Source organism: Mustela lutreola, chromosome 3 (genome assembly GCF_030435805.1).
Source record: "Mustela lutreola isolate mMusLut2 chromosome 3, mMusLut2.pri, whole genome shotgun sequence".
NCBI classification, from domain to species: Eukaryota; Metazoa; Chordata; class Mammalia; order Carnivora; family Mustelidae; genus Mustela; species Mustela lutreola.
In genome coordinates, this window is record NC_081292.1 from 57,168,452 (window position 1) to 57,182,639 (window position 14,188).

Consider the following 14,188-nt stretch of genomic DNA (forward strand, 5'->3'; position numbering starts at 1 on the left):
TGGGCTCAAAGAGGACAGAGGTTATATATCTCTCTCTGTCTCTCTCATGTCACTATACCCAAAAAGTGTGACCAGCACAATACAGTTGCTTAGGAAGTGTTTGAAGAAGGCAAGAGAGTTTGGGGGTTTGCTCATGAAGCCCCTCACAAATACTGAGCAGAGCAACTGATAATATTATTGTGAAGAAATTTGTACAAGCACTTCTTTAATAGTGGTGAGAGGACAGCACCCCCAGTTTGTCTTTTGTAGTGTATCTTAGGAGTGCCATTTTTAATTTAAAATGTTCTGTGGCATTCTTGCTTTGAGGGAAAACACAGTTGGAATTCAGGAGCACAATAAGAGAATTAATAACTTTTCATTGAAAATACATGCAATTTTGGAGCTGTCAATTTCAGCTATGTCTCTTTAAATACTTTTTCTTCTAGAATCCAACTGGGTAGATGAGATTTTTTTTTTAATTCCATTATAGAAGTAATAGCCCTGTTTTGGTGTTCTGTAAGCAGATAATATTCTGCTAGTGACTGTCTTTGCAGTAATGCATTGCTCTGAATTCTGAATTCTATTATTTTACATCTACAGCAGCTTAAAGTGTATTTTTTATAAACAGCAAACTTCACCTCATAAAAATTCATTACATAAGGGCATAAACAAGTGCTTTTCCTTCTAGTCATTGGCAGTGAGTGATTCATCAGTTTTCCAGAGAAAACCAATTTCATTGCAGATGTTCTGTAATTTCCAATCTCCTGAATTGTGGAACCATATCACACAATCCCAATGCAAGGAATGTAAAGATTTTTTTTTTAAGGTCTGTGCTTGGTCTCTTTAATAGGATTGAATATCATTTGCTGTCTCATCAGTTTTATTTTTAAAAAATTAAGTAATCAGTCCCCTGTTCTTTCCTTTCTTGCCTATGTTGATTCCACACATTGATGGATAACTGGTAGAAGACTCAAAACCCCAAAATAACTTGATGCCTGAAAACAGTAACATTCATTTCTTTTCCCGAAGTCAAATCAGAAATATTGAGAGGAACAAAAATTTTCCAAAGTCTAAACCCTTCTTTTCTCAATGTTTATTTTTATTCTTTCAAGTCCATAGTGAGTGAGAAATGAACATAAGAGTATGGAAATCTGAGGATATGTCCATCTTCCTATTAACAGTGCAACCCCTGAGAGATATCCTTGGGAATATTACTTCCACCAAGACTTGCTTAAGTTTGGTTTGGTCCAGTGTTTCAAAGTTGACAAATGAGAAATGGGCATTCGAGTATAAAATAGGGTTAAGAGGAAAGAAATGCCTATAGATTAAGTGATGGTCTAAGACCATGTGTGACAAAAATTTCTCAAAAATACCAATAAGGAAAGGGTTAAATATCTTCCAAAAGCCTTCGAAAATTAAAGTCCATAAAGCACCTCAATCTTTAAATTGAGAGATTGAATCAAAAGCATAATCATTAAATTTACTAACAACACCAAGTTGTAAGGTCTTGCAAGGGCAAAGTGACAGATTTTCAAGACCAGCAATTATGCGGATTCTGAAGCTGATCCTTATTTACCTCCTGCCTTTCCACTGCAGCTCTGGTTACCTACATACTTCCTTAATGAGTTAGGTAAGGAAGGCCCATGGACTTGTCTCAGCAGGGCCATTTTTCTAAAAAGGCCTCTGAGTGTGTTTTGAGAAGCATAAATATCTGCCCATGAGTCTGCTGTGGTCCCAAGAATTCCATCATCAGTGGAGAGCAGTGTGTTGTAAGGGATGAGCATTATCTCTAAAAATTAAATTACATGGAATATGCTGCCACCTCCCATAGGTTCCTTTTTTTGTTTGTTTGTTTAAGATTTTTATTCATTTATCTGACAGAGACAGAGCACTCAAGTTAGGGGGAGCAACAGGCAGAGGGAGAGGGAGAATCGGGCTCCCCACTGAGTAGAGAGCCCAATACGGGACTGGATCCTAGAATCCTAGAATCATGACCTGAACGAAAGACAGCCACTCAACTGACTGAGCCTCCCGGGGCCCCCATAGGTTTCCTTCTGACACCAGGCAGAGACTAGAGGCAGCCGGAGAAAGGGGAAAGTTGGCCCCTATACATGTAACCATAAGCTATGGAGCCACCAATTAAAACCTATTCTATCTCCTCATTCCCTGAACCCACCCACCCCCATTATTGCACATTTCATCTTTTCACTCACCATTCAAGGACTTTTTAAACCGACTTTTCCTTTATAAAAACTGAAATTTACAGTGATAGGAATGATTAACATACTTTCCCCCTCCATTCAATCCAGAAAAATGATTATTGAACACTTACTTCAGTATGTTGAGCACTAGGAATCCAAAGATAAATAAGAGATCAGAGTCTACCAAAGAAGATGATGAGAGTAACTAAAGAAAGTGCCTGGAGAGCCTTGAGATGTGATTAATTTATTCCATAGGGACCTGTACAAGGCCTCCTAGGGAAGATGACATTTGGATTCAGTCTTGAATAGTAACACAGGACATGTTCAGGTGAACCAAAAGAAGGGCATTGAAGTGAAAAACAAAACAAAACATTCTTGAGATTGAACACATAAATCCTTAAATCCAAGTCCAGATGAATAGTTCAGATTCAATAGATAATTATTAAGGATCTATGGAGTGCTTGACACTGCTAGGAAAACACTGGATGGAAAGGCAGATAAAACAGAAGCTCACAGGTTTACCGATAGCTACTTATCACTATGGAAAACAAGGTCTGGTCAGAGCAAGGGTTTGTACATGAGCAAGGTTCATATCATTTCTACAAGAAGCACACATTGGTCATCTCCAATGAAGAACCACGTTTTCCAGCAGGAAGATTAAGGATGCCTGGGAAGACACAGGTGTCAAAATAGGAGAGAAGATCGGTGAAAGGGGACAGACTGAGTAGCAAATGAGGTCTGACTGAAACAACCCGAAAATCCTTAGCTCTGCTCAGCGACAGGTACTCTTGTGGAATTTTTTATTCAGTGAGGAAGTGTTCTATAAGTCACACTTCACAAAAGAAGCAACTAAGTTATTTGTCCAAGGTTACTGTGCAAGTGTGAGAACTAAGATCTTTCTGACTCAAAATCCACCTTTTTCTACAATATCAAACTGCTTTTCAGTTTTATTTCACAATTGGTCTCAGAGGCTCATTGTACAACTGGCTCGCCCATACCTTCTGTGTTACATCAGTCTCAACAAAAGTCAGGAATGCATCAGAAAGAAAGAAAAAATATTACTCAGATGGAACCACCCCTTAGAGTGCTGGCCATAATAGAGCAGACACGGGTTAGAATGTCCTATTGGAATAACTATACTGTAGTTGAGAAATAGAGACGATACAGCGTATTCTCGAGATACTTGGATACTTGAGAGGAAAAGTGTATGTCATGAATTTCTTTTTACCCAAGAAATGGAAATGATGATTCTGATGATTCTACTGATTTCTACTGATTTCTCAGAACTCAACACTGTGCCTGGTCTGTGGTGGTGTTCCGTAGCTATTTGAATAAATACAAGAATACATGTCAAAGCAAAGGTAAAGCATCAGAGATGCTCATTTTCACCTACATATTTTCAAAGTTATTTTCTGGTGGTGATGTTTTTAATAATCATACCAAATATTACTGAGAGTATAAAGAAATGAGCATCTTATATTACTAGAGGATTATGAATTTTTTTGGAGAACAGATTGGTTATATGTATCAGAAACTTCAAAATATGCATCATTTTTCATAAGAAATTATAATTCTGTAATCTCTTACTATTGATACATTGGAAGACTTATTTACCAGGATGTTTTTTCCTATTTACAACAGTAAAAATTGGTTAACAACCAAAAATCTCCAATAGGAAATAGGTCAAATAAGTTATGCTGTAAAAATAAAAATAAAAATAATAATAATAATAATAACAACATGATAAGATTTTCATTATATATCCTGAAGTAAAAATTGAAAATGTTATAAGCAGAATATGCAATATCATTATATTTTCCTTTAAAAAATGTGTATAGGGGTGATTGGGTGGCTCAGAGGATTAAGCCTCTGCCTTCCGCTGGGGTCAGAGTCCTAGGGTCCTGGGATCAAGCCCCACATCGGGCTCTCTGTTGAGCAGGGAGCCTGCTTCCTCCTCTTTCTGCCTGCCTCTCTGCCTACTTGTGATCTCTCTCTGTCAAATAAATAGATAAAATATTTTTTTAAAATGTGTATATATTTATTTCTATATATCCACAACAAAAGATTAGAGGAACTTACAGTAAAATGTTGGTAATAGCCATCTCTAGGAAATCTGGGTAATTTCTATTTCCTTCTATGGGATCTTCTGTATTTACCAAACTTTCAACAACAAATATATATTTCTTTTATAAAAAATGCATAAAAATATAAAAGCAAGCAACAAAAATGAGAAAAATATTTTTAAATTATATGAAAGATACAAGGTAAATGTCTTTAGCCCTCCTTATTTCCCCAAAAACCAAAAGAATAAAAAGATATAAAAAAGTTCTCAGAAAAAGAAATAATAAGGTCCAATAAACTTTTTTTTTAAGATTTTTTATTTTATCTTGTCAGAGAGAGAGAGCACAGGCAGAGTGGCAGGCAGAGGCAGAGGGAGAAGCAGGCTCCCCGCCAAGCAAGGAGCCCAATGTGGGACTCGATCCCAGGACACTGAGATCACGACTGAGCCGAAGGCAGCCGCTTAACCAACTGAGCCACCCAGGCATCCCAGGGCAAATACACTTTTAAACTGTGTTCCATTTGGCCAGCAGTCAAAGAGATGCTAGTTAGAATAACAACATACTATAAGAGTGTGAATATTCATTATTGATGAATGCCCAGTAATGATATATGTTTGAGGAAAGCTATCTGCCAATATGAATGAAGATCCTTAAATAACTCATAGGTTTTGACCCAACAATTCCACTTCTCTGTGTCCATCATGGAAAAGCAGTCCAAAATAGGGACAATGATTTATATACAAATATGTACATCAAAGGTTATATGTACTTCTTAGGATTCATATATATATATATATATATATATATATATATTTATTTATTTATTTATACATGTTAGAGGAGTTTATGGAGTCAACTATAGGGGAATGCATGTTGAATCACTTGAGATGTTTTGACTGAGGCACAAAAAGGAGGGAGAGGATTTGTGCCCTGGGCCAAGACAGCAATGATAGAGAGAATGACAATGTCCTGCCCTATGTCCTATCCACATTGGTCAGGGTTCTCCAGAAAAACAGAACCAATAGTGTGTGTATGTATGTGTGAGTGTGCATATGCATGCATGTGTGGAAAGAGAGAGAAAGAGAAATGTTTTATAAGGAATTGGCTTATGTGATTATAGATGCTAGAAAATTCCAGATCTGCAGAGTAGGTCTTGTGAGCTGGAGACCCAGGAGAACCAAAGCCGCAGTTCCAGTCTAAAGGCCAGCAGGCTTGTGAATTCTCTCTTGCTTGGGGTAGGCTGGTCTTTTTGTTCTACTCAAGCCTTCAACTGATCAGATGAGACCCACCCTTGTAATGGAGAGCAATCTGCTTTACTCAGAGTCTGCCAATTTAAATGTTAATCTCATCTAAACACCTTCACAGAAGCATCAGGATAATCTTTGACTATATAATGGGTAACCCATGGTGCCAGTTATATAGACACATGGATTTAACAAACACATCCTTGTGATGGAGGGACTGTCAGCAGAAGGGCAAGGAAATGTTGTTAGGAAGATCCTCATTAGATATAAGCATAAGCAATGTAGCTCTGAGGCCTAAAGGACAAAATCTGGCCAAAGTGGAGAGAGAGGCCTTTTTCTAGTCATTAAGGAAACACAGCAATGATCTGATGCGATGCATACCTAAAGAGTCAGCACAATTTTGATACCTCAAGCATTTGCAGCTCTGGGAACCAGCAGACAAGACCCACTCTTCAAGTGGTATTGTATTACACAGACATAAATAACTGAGACAATAATACTTTATAATAATACTAAACCTGATTCTAGGCTATATTCATGCCAGATGGCAATAAACTATGAATAGGTTGCCACATAAGGCAGAGTAAATATTATTTTGATTCTCCTTCTGCATGCTGATGTAAAGGACTTTTAATTATGTAGCAATGATAGTATTCTAAGTTCAGTAATATCTGGTACACCGTAAAGATGCATGTTTCTGGTCACTTAAAGCTACTTGAATTGAAATATTATTTTAGGCAGTTAGCTTGTTACATCAAGCTAACAATAATGACTGGTTTTTTAAAAAGGTGTTTGGTGGTTGCTCTTGCTGCTACTGCCATTTTCATCTTGAATGCCTGTCACATGGTAGGCAGCCTATAATTGACTATCGGTGAATGGGTTTCCCATAAATTAAATGAGAATTCACTTTTTGAATGATACAGTATTTGAGTTTCCATGTGTTCATGGGTACCACTGACCTTCTGAATATTTATTTTACATTATTTCCTACAATTCTGATCATATGGTTATCATTAAAAATAGGTATTGGCATCCCTGGATTTTCTGAAGTTCACCTTATCCTGGTTGCAGTTGCAGGAAAGACCTACATTAATACCTGTTTTTGCTAAGCTAAATAAAGCCAAAGATAATTTTTGCTATTATGAGAAAAAGGTGAAAAGCAAAAATAGCATCAGCATTTGTTTTGAAGCAAACCCTCATGGAGGCATTGGCTCCCCAAGTGAGAGTTGGCACTGCAAGCTCTTCCCTGGGAACTACATGCCACATCTCAGCATCAAGCCAAGCATAGCTTTGAAGTGTGTCTGTGAGCATCTGTGCTTTATCTTGATTTATTTTGTGCATTTGTTAGCAAGATATGTCATAGGGTATCAGAAAAGCCTAAGAGAGGTTATTTTTGGGGTCTGGGAATGCTCATTTTTTTTCCCATAGAAATTAATGGTAGCTACGTCTTCATTTTATGGCTTATAAAAGATTTCATGAGAATGTTTTACTTGCAGATAGTGGGAGAGCCTGTATCATCTTATGTAATTGCTAAACACAGTATTTGCTAAAATAAAAACATTAACTCCCAGACACTCTAATCTGTTAGAATTTGTTTCTAGTCTCCAATGAGGGCTGATTAGTAGGAAGATAGAATATGTTCCAAGATGAGCAGCAATTCCTGAACCAGGAATCCAGATTTTTATCTTCTTGACCTTCCATTTATCCTTTGAAAAGGTAGAAATCACATTAGCTGTGTAACTTAACCTGCAGGCTCAGGTTCCTCTTCATCTTTCTTAGTGAGCTGTTTTCCTTTCTCCATATTGTTTCCACTTTCTCTGTTGCAGAAGTCTTTGAAAAGAAACTTGATTTTTATCAACTTACATTCTTTTTCAAAGAAAATTCATTTTCCTAAAATTAGCTGGATTAATTAATCTAACATTAAATAAAAACAAGATCTTTAATCTTTATTATCCTTATGTTCTTGCTTCAGTTAAATAAAGTTTATACCTGTACACTTATTTATAGTAGGTCCATGTAACCAGGGCACAGTTAACAGACCAGGTTGGACCACATGCCGTTGACAAAATCCAAAGGCAGAAAAATAAGCAGTGGTGAATCAAGAAAGTTTATTTCAGTGGGGCCAACACCAGGGAGTTAGTGGACAAGCATCTCAAAGACAGTCTCCAAAGTGCTAAAAATACTTGCAGATTTACACAAGGGAAATATGGGGCAAAGGTAGGTAAGGTTTGTGAAGGTCAAATGCATCAGTGTCGTGGAGTCAATCATGTGTAGGTTCTTGCTGGCTCAGGGTAGTCCTTATTGCTTGAGGGGTTAGTTTCTATTCCCTTGGGGTGCTTTGCCTCCTGGGTCTTCCAGAACCAAGAGACAGTGGGAATGAAAAACCCATCTAGAAAGTTTGAGGTCAAAATGGAGGCAGCTGAAGTCCTCATTCATCATAACACCTCCATTTTGAGATAAAACTGATGTCTGAGATATAAAGTATATCAGAGATATAAAGTTTATCAAAGCAATGGAATTCAGAAACACACACAAAAAAACATCCAGTTATTCATCCAGTTATTTGCATTAGAAAATCTGGGGAAGACAGACAAATAATGTAGCCAAAGTTAAATCAGGATTGCATCAACCATAATTTCTGCTAGAATAATCAGTCCATTAGGTAGAACTTTGAGGTCAAAGCAGATCTGGTACCTTTAGCTGAGTCATAGTCAACTGTAGCAAATATTACATATTTATGCAAATATTAAAAATTAAGTGTGAGGTAGGGGGCTCTTACATTTTTTTCCCCTAATCCTTTTATTTGAGGAAATGTTCCTCTTACAAGAACCATACCAAGTTCTGCCTTCCCAATTCCAGTCACAGATTTACTGGCCATAACACTCATTTGGCAAGTAATCGTCAAATCACAGGCTTGAAAGAATTTTCAAAGAATTCCTCTATAAAAGGTTTATCAAGCAGACATCCAGACTCCATTTTGTTACTACCAAAAATTGAATTCACTGTCTCCTGAAAAAGTCAGCTATTCTTTTAGGTAGCTTTATTTACTTAAAAAGTTTACCGACTATTTCAAAATAGTTGCTTGCTGGTCCGAATTCTGCTCTGTAAAGTCATTAGAAAAAGTCTGCTTTTCCTTCCCCCAAGGAGTCCATTATCTACTTAAAGTGGAAATAAAACCTGATTCCCTTCCTTTTCTCTTATCTAGTCAAATGCCTGCAGGCTTCTCTACCCTCCCTCTGGCACCAACACCCACACTGCAAAGGGAGGCTGGGTCAGATGGGTAAAGGGGGGGCCAAAGTTCAGGCCACATTCCCAGTGCTAAATGATGACTTCCAACATGGGGCTGTAGCCTGTCATAGAAGAAGGGGGCGCTTTTTATGATTTTTACAAAGGCGTCCCCTGTCGGGCCCACCTGCCAAACTTTCCACCTGCAGAGTTTCATTATCTGGAGAAGTCAACTTCTTGGTAAGACACAGATGTTATATAGTTGGGGGTTCTGTGTTCCTTACATGACATGACATCAAATCTCCCTTCTGTGGGAGGTTTTTCTATTGCTATCACTGTATCTATAGCACTAGCTTCTCCAAGATGGATTTTTCTTAATCTATTTTCTATTCTTTTTTTTTCTTTTCATCAACTACTTCATAGATACATGTTTATTTTTAATTCATTCCCACTATTCTGGTTCTTTTCATTTTTTAAATATATACAACTTTTTTTTTCTTTTTTTTTCAGCGTGTCATATTAATTGTTTTTGCACCACATCCAGTGCTCCATGCAATACGTGCCCTCCCCAATACCTACTACCTGGTTCCCCCAACATTCCACCCCCTGCCACTTCAAACCCCTCAGACTGTTATTTTCTCTTCTTAAAAGCGATATACAGATGCACAATCAGTTGTACTTTAACATCATCTTTACTATTTCATAATTTAGCTCTTCAATAGCTTTTGTCTTATTACTGCATTGAAGTTGAATTCTTTGACCTGCTTTTCAAAGACCATCATAAATCGGGTCTAATTTGAAAATTAACTCAACAGGTTCAGAACTGAACTGATTATCACTATCCCCAAGCCTCCTTCTTTACTATATTCTTTCCATTGTATCACCATTTATGCAGTCACCAGGAAAGGAAACTTGGGATCCTGTCTTGATTTCTGCTCCTCCTCCACTCTCACATTCAGTTGGTTCCCTAGCCTGGGGGATTCTACTTTTGCCTTCTTACCAAATCCTTTACCCATTAGCCCCATTTCTACATCCCAGCCTGAGTTTAGATTATTAATCTCTGACTTCCTTACCTCCAGTCATCCAATCCATCTTTTCCAATGAGGACTATGTCCAAACTTCAAATTCAACAAGCCTCTACCCTGCTTTCAAGCCTCTGATGGTTTTTCTTTTATGTAAAAGGAAAAATAGTTATTTTGGAACTGCATTCAAGGGTCCTTAATTCTGTCCCCCATTTGTTCTCCACAGTGGAAAGGACATCGATTACCACGGTTGCACACTTCGAATGATTCCCACTCCTTTATATCTGGTGCTTCCTTCTTCCCAAACACCAGAAGCCATCAGCCTGATTATCTGTGTTTCTACTGCATGCCAGTTACCAGCAGCCTCATACAATAATCACACTGAATAATCAAATTAGGAACTAGGCATAGGGATTAATTTATTGTGATGAGAATAAGTCCCCTCACAATGACACTTCAAACTTTACTATGATTTCTGCTATTATTCTGCCCTTAGGTGTCTGGTTTAGATGTATCACTTCTACTCTTAGAAGACTCTGCCGTGTTGTAACTAACAATGTCGTATTTGAATATCAGTTATTTGTACCTTTGCTTATCTCACATTTCATGGCTTTTATATACTTTCACACAGTTTTCTTTCATTTCTCTTCCTGTTCTGCAAGTCCACAGAATATGAAATCTTTGTGTAAAAGCAATACCACATGCTTTTAACTATGTTGGTGAAAATAATTTACTAATCATTTTTCCCCCAAACTAGGTAACATCAGAAGATTTTAACCTATGAAGAAGTTTAGTCAGAATCTGTTTTAAATTTGTTCCTAATATGCTATGTTGAAATATTGAGATAGCTTAATGAAAAAAAAATTTTAAATAAAAGTTCTTATCAGTGGAAAGCTTACTTGGCTTCTTGTCATCAAATCTTCCTGACAGTTCAACTAGAGACAGGGTAGACCCCCCCCCAAAAAAAAAAATCTCCTTAGGGCTCAAAATAAGTTGAAACCCACATACAGGAGAGTGGGCTGAGTCAGATCTAAACCTAGGATATACTAGGATATCAATACTTACTACATTTTTCAGAAGGGATGGAGATCCGCTGTCTCTAAGCCCAATACTCTCTTGTTTGACCAACATATTAGTTAAAAATGAGCAATCAGAAACAATCAAAAGGAGGTGAAGATGTTACACTGACAACATTCTTCTCTTTGAGAGTGGTTTCAAAGTTTCAGGAATCAGTTCCTTGGTTGAGGGTACCATGAACACAGGGAGAAAAGGTTTGGCTACACAGTGACAGATGTCTAGAGAGTGAACAACTTTTCTTAGAGAGAACTTTATCCTGAAGGAGTCAAGCCTCAAGGAGGAAAAGCAGCTGGACTGATAATAACTCCTGGGGATGGGCCACAGCCAGACTGCTCCAGAAAGCTGGAAATAAGAAGTGGAAGCCTGAGAATCCTAGCTTGAAGAAGACCATTCATGAAAATGGAACAGTCTGAGCCATCACAGATCAAGAAGAAAAACAACAGCAATAACAAAAACCCAATCATTTCAAAATTGGTATCTCATTTTCTTTGTCCTTTCTATGGAGTATCTCATTAATATTTATGATGGTTTAATAGTATTTGCCTCATTTTGAAAAACACAATTCTCTAGAGTTGGTTTCCATTGTTACCAATCGATGAAAAGGCTGGGGTAGGCTTTTAGCTACCTAGAAAGACAATGGAACCACCCAATTGTGATTCTCTGAGCCATCACCCCAGAGTCTAAATCTTTAAGCCTGTGATTCAATCATTTTAATGCAAGCATCCCATTACCTTGTCTGAATTCTTTAAATGGGTGTTTTTCAAACTATGGATCAGCACCCATTAGGGGGTCATTAAGTCAGTTTAATAGCTTGGGACCCATATTTTTGAAAACTAAAATCAAATAGAATTAAGCAGAACAGAAAACAACTTTCCTCACACATGGAAAGGGCAATGTATTAGTCAGGATAAGATAACCTGTACTGATATCTAAGTGGCTTTAATACAATAGACTTCCCTATGCTTACACAAAGCCAGTTCAGGTTAAATGAGGCTCCTGGACCTTATAGCTTCAGAATAGGCAGCATGTAGTCTCCGAGTCAGGTGTGACCTCTAGCAGCAAAGATACAAAGTATATTTAAAATATACAAGGTATATTTAAAAGCTAAGGATTCCAAGTGTCTTGCATCACATCGGCCTACACTTCATGGCCCAGCCCTACACTTCATGGGCCAGTCTAACTTAAGGAAGGCAGCACAGTGCTGTCCTCTTATGGACATAAGAGAAGTTGGAAGTGAAATATTCCAGCACTCTGTTTGCACCCACTCTTCACTGAGTTCAACATTTGTGAACTTCTGTGGAATACGTAAGTTAGATATTTTAACAAACACCTCACCTTTTCTGGAATATTAAGCAGCAATTTAACTTTCTCTTTCTGAAAAGAAGATACTTTCTGTCATCATTGGACCAAAAACACATACTTGTTTTAATGTACTTGGGTTTTCCTGTCAAGTTAATTAAACTGGCATTGAACATCTTCTAGAGAACCAGACCCCACGGAAGAATCAAAGATGCATGAGACAGTACTTCTCATTTCTCCATCATCTGTTTCTATATCAGCATCATTTCCTCTGCCATGTGCTCCCACTGAGCTATACCACAGGCCTGAGATAACCATACTTAGAGACTTGTCTTTTGCCCTAAAAAAGAAAAAGGAATTATGCAATAGTTTCTGGTCTGAGAAAAATTGTCATCTTATGATGAAGGATTTTCTTCTGGTGAAGAATTCCTGGTTGTCTAGAGTACTTGTCTGGGCTTTGTATTCTTTTTGATCAGCCTCAGAACAGGTGGACTCTGTACCCTGTAGCCGTTGTCCCTTAGTCTTCACAGTCTCCATACCTGTTTCTAACTAGGTGCTGCTACTGACTGAACTGACTCACCCCCCACCCTCCACTTCATACTTGAAGCCCTAATCCCCAATGTGATTGCATTTAAAGACAGCAATTTTAGTAAGCAATTAAGGTTAAGTGAGCTCATAAGGGTGGGGTCCCGATTGGGTAAGACTGGTGGCCTTCTACAAAATGGAAGGGACACCAGGGAGCTCTCTTAGTGCACATGCCAGCCCACACAAAGGGAAAGACCAGATTACCTCACAGGGGTAAGGCAGCAGTCTTCAAGCCAGGAAGAGAGCTCTCACCAGAACCTAACAGTGCCAGCACCCTTGTCTAGGATCTCCAGTCTGCAGAACTATTAAAAAAACAAAAAAAACAAAAAACACCTCATTTGTGTTGCTTAAGCCATCTACACCATGGTGACCACTCAAATGGACTAAGATAGGTGCTGACCTTGGATAATCAATAATGGTACATAAGTAGTAAGTGTCTCATGCTCTGTGCAATTTCCGCCCACCTATCCAAGCTGAATTCTTTCCTCCCATCTTTCTGTTGCGAGAGGACCTTGCATATGCACTGCCTACATCACACTCTATTGTTAGTAATTGTGTACACTATCTCCTCTACTAAAATGTAAGTTCCTGGGAATGAGAGATCAGTCCAAAGATAACGCCAAACGGTGGGTAAACACGAATAACCATTAAGTGGCAAACATTATTAATCCCATTTTGCAACAAGAAAACAAATACCCTGAGGTTTTATTGTAAGCAATCAGTGGAACTAAGATTTAAACCAATGTATGTCTATCTCCAAGGCACATTTTCTTTTAATATTAAGTTACAGCCCTCCTCTCATCCCTTTCCCTCTATTTTGCCAAACTCTTGGACTTGGTTCCAGAACACCAGCTTTGCCTTCACCACTGAATCATCTCATCATTACTTACTTTCTTGCTTTTCCACCATTTCTGCCCCTTAAATCCTCGGCTTTCTATGTCCTAGGTCCTTAACCCATTGCCATCTATCTATATTATTGGAGTTGACACCTTGATTAAAACAATGCAATATGATAATATTGAGTGACTCTGTATTTAATTATTTAACAATGCTTTCCTAATGGGCTAGTTATAATAGCATAGCTAATGAATCAATTTAATTAGATATAAACAGATTTGCTCTGTTTTCCTTTTAAAATTAATCTGATTCTCTTTTTCATCATATTTATTACTACAAAATAACAAATGAAATCTTTTGTTAAATCACTTAAATCCGTTGGGTTTATGCTATCAGGCACAAAAATGTTTGCTATCACAAGTCTTTAATTACTTTTTCCACTCATACTAGGCACTCCCAAGTAATATATAATATGACTTTATTAAACTATTGCAAAACAAAGAAGAGCAAAACATCAGACAACTTAAAAGCCTGATCGTCATCATATTTTGATGATTCAGGCAGAGCAGTAATATAAATAGATTAATAAAATTAAGAATGATTCATATTTGTTCCCTGGTGCAATTAGCTTCACTAAAGAAAGCATGATGCCATTCTCA